This window comes from Acinonyx jubatus, chromosome A1 (genome assembly GCF_027475565.1).
Source record: "Acinonyx jubatus isolate Ajub_Pintada_27869175 chromosome A1, VMU_Ajub_asm_v1.0, whole genome shotgun sequence".
NCBI lineage: Eukaryota > Metazoa > Chordata > Mammalia > Carnivora > Felidae > Acinonyx > Acinonyx jubatus.
Window position 1 is genome coordinate 221,958,201 of NC_069380.1, and position 6,000 is coordinate 221,964,200.

A 6,000-nucleotide genomic window follows, 5' to 3' on the forward strand; every position below is an offset into this window, starting at 1 on the left:
AATATTTGCGAAAATCACACACTAATACATTCTTCACTGCTGCAAACCAAATGACCACAAGTTTAGCAGCTTAAAGTGAAACACCGTTGTCTTATTTGGGGAATTTAAACTCACTAACTTTGTAAAGAAGCATACAACTCAAAAATGTTGCCTTGGCCTCTTGTTGCAGATTGATAGTAATTTCCTTTTTTGTGCTCATTCGTTCGTTCATTCATTCATTCATTCATTCACAGTATCTATTGTTGTGATTTCTGCCAACAACTGCAATTTTTGCCCTGAAGAAACTATTCAAGTATTTTGTCTACGAATACACTGTTTCTAAAAATATCAAATATTTAGTTTTAGTCTCAACACATATGAAAGGTGGACCAAAGATGCTACTCTGTATAGGAAAATAACAAGATGCAAGATGGGAAATTAAGTAGATAATATTCTAGGAATGCAGTTTTCCCCATTTTTCCAAATAATGATGGGTAGATTGAGGAATTCAGTTTGATAGTAGAATCAAATTTGGAAGCATGGAATGATGTATGAAAATAAGAAGGGCATGGTAACAAGTACAAAGGAAGAATACTGACCAGTTGGATCACATATAATTTTTGATATGCTAAAAATTGTTTTTAGACTAGACTACAAAAATTATTTTCAGCTTATTACTTGAAGATATAATATAGATTCAATAAGAAATGTAAGGTTTAGGGGCACCTGGGTGGGTCAGTCAGTTGAGCGTCCAGCTTCGGCTCAGGTCATGATCTCGCGGTTTGTGAGTCCAAGCCCCACATTGGGCTCTGTGCTAGCAGCTCAGAGCCTGGAACCTGCTTCTGATTTTGTGTCTTCTTTTATCTCTGCCCCTCTCCCTGCTTGCAGTGTGCCTCTCTCTCTCTCTCTCAAAAATAAACAAGCATTTAAAAATTTTTTTTAAGAAATGTAAGGTCTATGCGGCACCTGGGTGGCTCAGTCGGTTAAGCATCTGACTCTTGATTTCAGCTTAGGTCATGATCTCACAGTCATGAGATTGAGACCCATGTCAGGATCCATGTTGGGTGTGGAGCCTGCTTAAGATACTCTCTCTCCCTCTCCTTCTTCCCCTCCCCCATACAAGCATCCTCTCTCTCTCTCTCTCTCTCTGTCTGTCTCAGAAAGAAAATAAAAGAAAGAAGAGAAGACAAAAGAAAGAAAAGAAAAGAAAAAATATAAGGACTCAACTAATTGACAAAGAACATGAACAGATAATTTGAAAAAAGTAAATGCAACTCGTAAAGACACATGGAAAATAAATTCAATCTTATAGAACTCAAGGAAGTTAAAAATCATCTTCCATTTTTGCCTATTAAGTCATGTTTAAAGTATGCAATCCATAATAATGATGGAGGAAGAGTATCATCGATTAGTGTTGCTGGTTCAAACTGGAATGGTGGGAATTCGGCAGGAGAATGATGGTAACAGAGAGAGATCAAAAGAAAAACGAGCACAAACTGATGCTAACAGACATCTCTGGGAGCCTATTCAAAAAAAGAAAAAAATACTATATATATAATGCTGCTCAGCATATCACATCACAGAATTGAAGAAGTGGAAAACCGAAGTGTCCAACAATAAGTAAGTATTTTCAGAAAGTGAAAATCACCCCTACCAGCCAACAGTTCGAACTAGGCTATCATAAACAGCATACATGAAACATCAACACTCATCAGGGCGACATGGCGGTGACGGAGTCTGAGACGACAGAGGCAAGGACACTCAGCAACCACAGAACGTAACTAAACAACCCTCTTTGTGCTAGTTATTTACCTCTGACATCCAGCGTTGTTTCGATTTCCTGACCTCCTAGAAAGAATCGCCAACGTAGCCAATTCCTGAATTGCCACTGAATTCTGACCGTATCCAATTCAGAAATGGCCTACCTCTTCTTTAAGCCCTGCTTCGAATCACCCCAAAGAAGCCCGCATCCTTTAATAGACCTTTGCCAAAATTGTCTGCTGAGACTTCTACAGTTCCTCTGGAGACAACTCTCCCTTACCGTGGTGAGCTAAATAACCTTTTTTTTGCTCTACTCAGATGTGTTATGGTCTTTGGCTGGTGGATTTCAACAAGTGAAACTGGGACCACCTGTTACACTGAGACTAGTATGGCCATTCTAATGATGGCATATAAAATGGTAAAACATAATTATAACTACATGAAAAACGTATAAAAAATATATCAGGTACAGCACTGGGTTTATCAATACTTTTCCTCCCGATAATTTCTTGCTTATTTTCTTCTTTATTTTCCTGTCTTAACGTTGAGTAAATTATATTTCTAATAAAACTCATTTTGTTGAACACAGGCAAACTGTGTCTTCATCCATTTGAGCTACTGTAGCAAAAATACCATAGACTGGATGGCTCAGAAACAACAGAAATGTATTTCTCTTCATCTTGGAGGTTGAGAAGTCCAAGATCAAAGCACTGGCAGGTTCAGTGTCTGATGAGATCTCACCTCCTAGAGCAAGAGAGCTCTCTGGAGTCTCATTTATAAGGGCATTAATAGCGTTCATGAGGGTGCTCTCAAAGGCCTCCCTCCAAATGCCCTCATATTGGGGATTAGGTTTCAAAATGTGAATTTTTAAGGGATATGAACATCCAGTCGATACCAGGGAAGAAAACAAAATCCCCTCAGTTAGATGGGAGAGTTTATATACGCATCTTATACACTTATTTTTTTTCTCTCCTTGATTTATTCAGTAAGAAATAAATGTGCACGTAATCTATTAATTGATATCTATTACTTACTGATTTGATGGTCTTAAGTTGATAAACTTGATTGATTCGTTCATGTACATAATTAGTTGACTAATTAATACATGTAATGAGTTCATTTATATGCATTGGACATTATTTGATATACATAACAATGCAATGATTCCTTCCCTTATATGTTCATTAATTTATTTTGTGTGTTCATTCAATTATTATTTCATCAAATGTATGTTGAACCTCTTTATTTGTCCAGACCCAGGGCTAGGTGTCGGTGAGACAGAGTTGAACATTATTAACTGCCTATGAGACAGGAGCTCACTCTATGGTGGAGAGGTAGAGAGAACAAATATATTATCAAACAGAGGGATGATGCTCTATTCCCATACAGAAGATGCTATGGGAGCAGAGTCATGGGGACCCTTACTTCTTTAGGCGGTAGGAGGTAGGAGTGTTCGGGGATGACTTTAAGGAGGAGATGAGGTTTACCGGGAGTCTTGAATAACAAGTATGTGTTTGTCAGGCAAAAGAGATAAGGAACAGTATTCTAGGCTGTGTAATTAGAAAATGGATAAGGTATAGAGATAGACAAAGAAGGTTCAACTGCAGTAACCACATAAACCATTCCCCTAGTCTGGAACTTAATGGGAGGTACAAACTGGGACAGGAGAGTTTGCTTGCATCCACAGAGAGTCTTCAGATAAATTGGGCAACAAACTTTCAGTTCTGAGGCAATCACTCCAAGGACCCTTCTATTAATTACATAGTAAGTCAGATCTCCCGTGTGACAAACCATTATTAAGTAGAAAATGGTCACTGGTGGCAATATCTTTTTTGACCCAAGGGAGATTCATGCACAAAGAGTCAGCTGGAAAGTTTAGATGAGAACTTTCTGATCTAACCCAGTTGTCCTATGAAGACAGAATCAATCTATCAGGATCGCCTTCCCACTCCTACAAAGAGATGTCTTTAAAAAAAAAAAAGTTCACTTAAATACTTTGAGAGAAAGAGAGAGAGCATGAGCTGGGGAGGGGGAGAGAGAGAGGGAGAGAGAGGATCCCAAGCAGGCTCCATGACCAGCAGAGAACCAGACACGGGGCTCTAGCTCCTGACCTTGAGATCACAACCTGTGCCAAAGTCAAGAGTCAGAAGCCAAACTAAGTGAGCCACTCAGGCGTCCTGAAAGAGATTTCTGACACACTGCTACATTTTTGTATTCTCTGAACTCAGAGTAGGCCCCAAAATGATAAAAAGTGGGAGGAAACTCTTCTTTGAAAACTCACTAGCTAAAAAAAAAAAAAAAAAAAAAGGAAAAAAGATCAGTCAGATTTTCATAGAGAAAACTTATGCAAAGTTTCAAAGGCATAAAAATGCAGAATACAGAGAAAGATATTTTTCAAACTTCAAATCGGGTCTGGAAATGTTGCAGGGATGGTTACATATGGCAGGCAAACAGAACACATGCCAAAAAAGGCAAAATGAGTGTGAGAACGTGTGAAGATTGATCTGTGCATGTGAGGGAACATTAGCAAAAGAAAATATCTATATAAAAAATGGGCCACATTTGTAGAGAAAAAAGAGTCCAATAGAGGGAGACGTTTTGAACGTTACATGAGCAAGAGGAACCAGACAAATTACAGCTTGACATTTTAAACTCAGACTCTGTTTGATTCTTATTTCCCCCTCTGAGTTTAAATAACGCTCTTCGATTTCTTTATCTAGAATCACCTCTTTCTTCCCTTCCAATCCATTACCATCATGTGAAAAAAGCCTGTTCCTGTTGTAGGGTTAAAATGCAGACACATCTAGGAGTAATCAGAAGGCAGAACCAAACATTTATTCTGTCCTATTGCATGTTAAGGACGCATCTTTTTTTTTTTTTTCTTATTAATGATTGGAGAGTCAGCACTAATTTGGGCAGAAATCACATGAAAATGCAATAGATTAACTCATGTGTTAAGGAATTCTCTTTGAAATACAGTCCATATAGAAAAGTATTATTATTCTGAAAGAGCAGAAGGCCTAACATACTTTATGTCTAGTTTCAACACTCCTGTTTCCAGAGATAACTCTGTTAACATGTATTAACCCAGGACAAAAGTATTTTCACAACATTTTAATATCATCTTTCCTATTTGAAAGCAAAAGCCTATCTTGTGACTTGGTTTTAATGTTACATACAATATATCCAACTGGACTATGTAAAGTTGAATAACAAATTACCCTCAAATTTAGTGTTTTAAAACAGCAAACACTTATTATATCACAATTTCTGTGGGTCAGACACCCTGGGTACAGTTTAGCTGGCTCATGGTGTCTCACAAGCCCACCATCCTGCCAAGACTTGACTGATAGCAGACATGCTTCCTTGGCAATGACTGATTTGGCTTCTGTTTCTTCAGTGTTTCCTCTTCCAGAATCTCATATAACTGAATCATAAAGTGCATAGCACTCTAACACTGGCTTCTTTCATTTACTGTATTCATTTAAGAGTCGCCTATGTCTTCACATGGCTTGACAGTACATTCCTTTTATTGGTGAATAGTATTCCACTGTATGGATGTACCACAATCTATTTCTCCATTCATCATTTGAAAGACATACTGACTCCTTCCAGGTTTTGTCCATTATGAATAGAACCCTTAAGGACATTCATGTGCAGGTGTTAAGGCTTTTGTGTGGGCATAAGTTCTCAGGTCAACTGGGTCAATATCTAGAAGTACAAAATGATGGGTTATAAGGTAAGTTGAGGTTTGGCTTTATGTCAGCTTTGGAATCAATGATGTGTATGTATGCTGAGTTATACAAACTTTTAGCATGATGTGCTTTATGCAGTTTTTATCACTACCCCCCCCCCAATGCTTTCTAGTGAACCATAAGAAAGTTGGGAGAGAATAAGGTCAATCATTACCATAAGTAGCATTTCTTATGTTGAATTCTACCAGGGAGGGGAGTCGCGGAGGAGAAAGATTTAATCATAAATAGAAAACATCAGTTAGGTTGTAAAGATGAAAGGAGTATTTGAGGAAGTAGCTGTCAGGAATGACAGGATGTGTTTCATATCTGAATTTGGGTTTTAAAATGCAGCCTGGGAAGGAAATAGCAGAGAGTCTATAAAAAAAAAAAAAAAAATCAGTCCCAGGAAAAGAATGATGTATGAGAAGAGAGAGACACAAAGTAAATAACCAGGGAGATAAAGAGCAGAATGAGGAAAACATGACAGTCATCATGATGACTGAGGAGGTGAGCTTTAGAATCATTA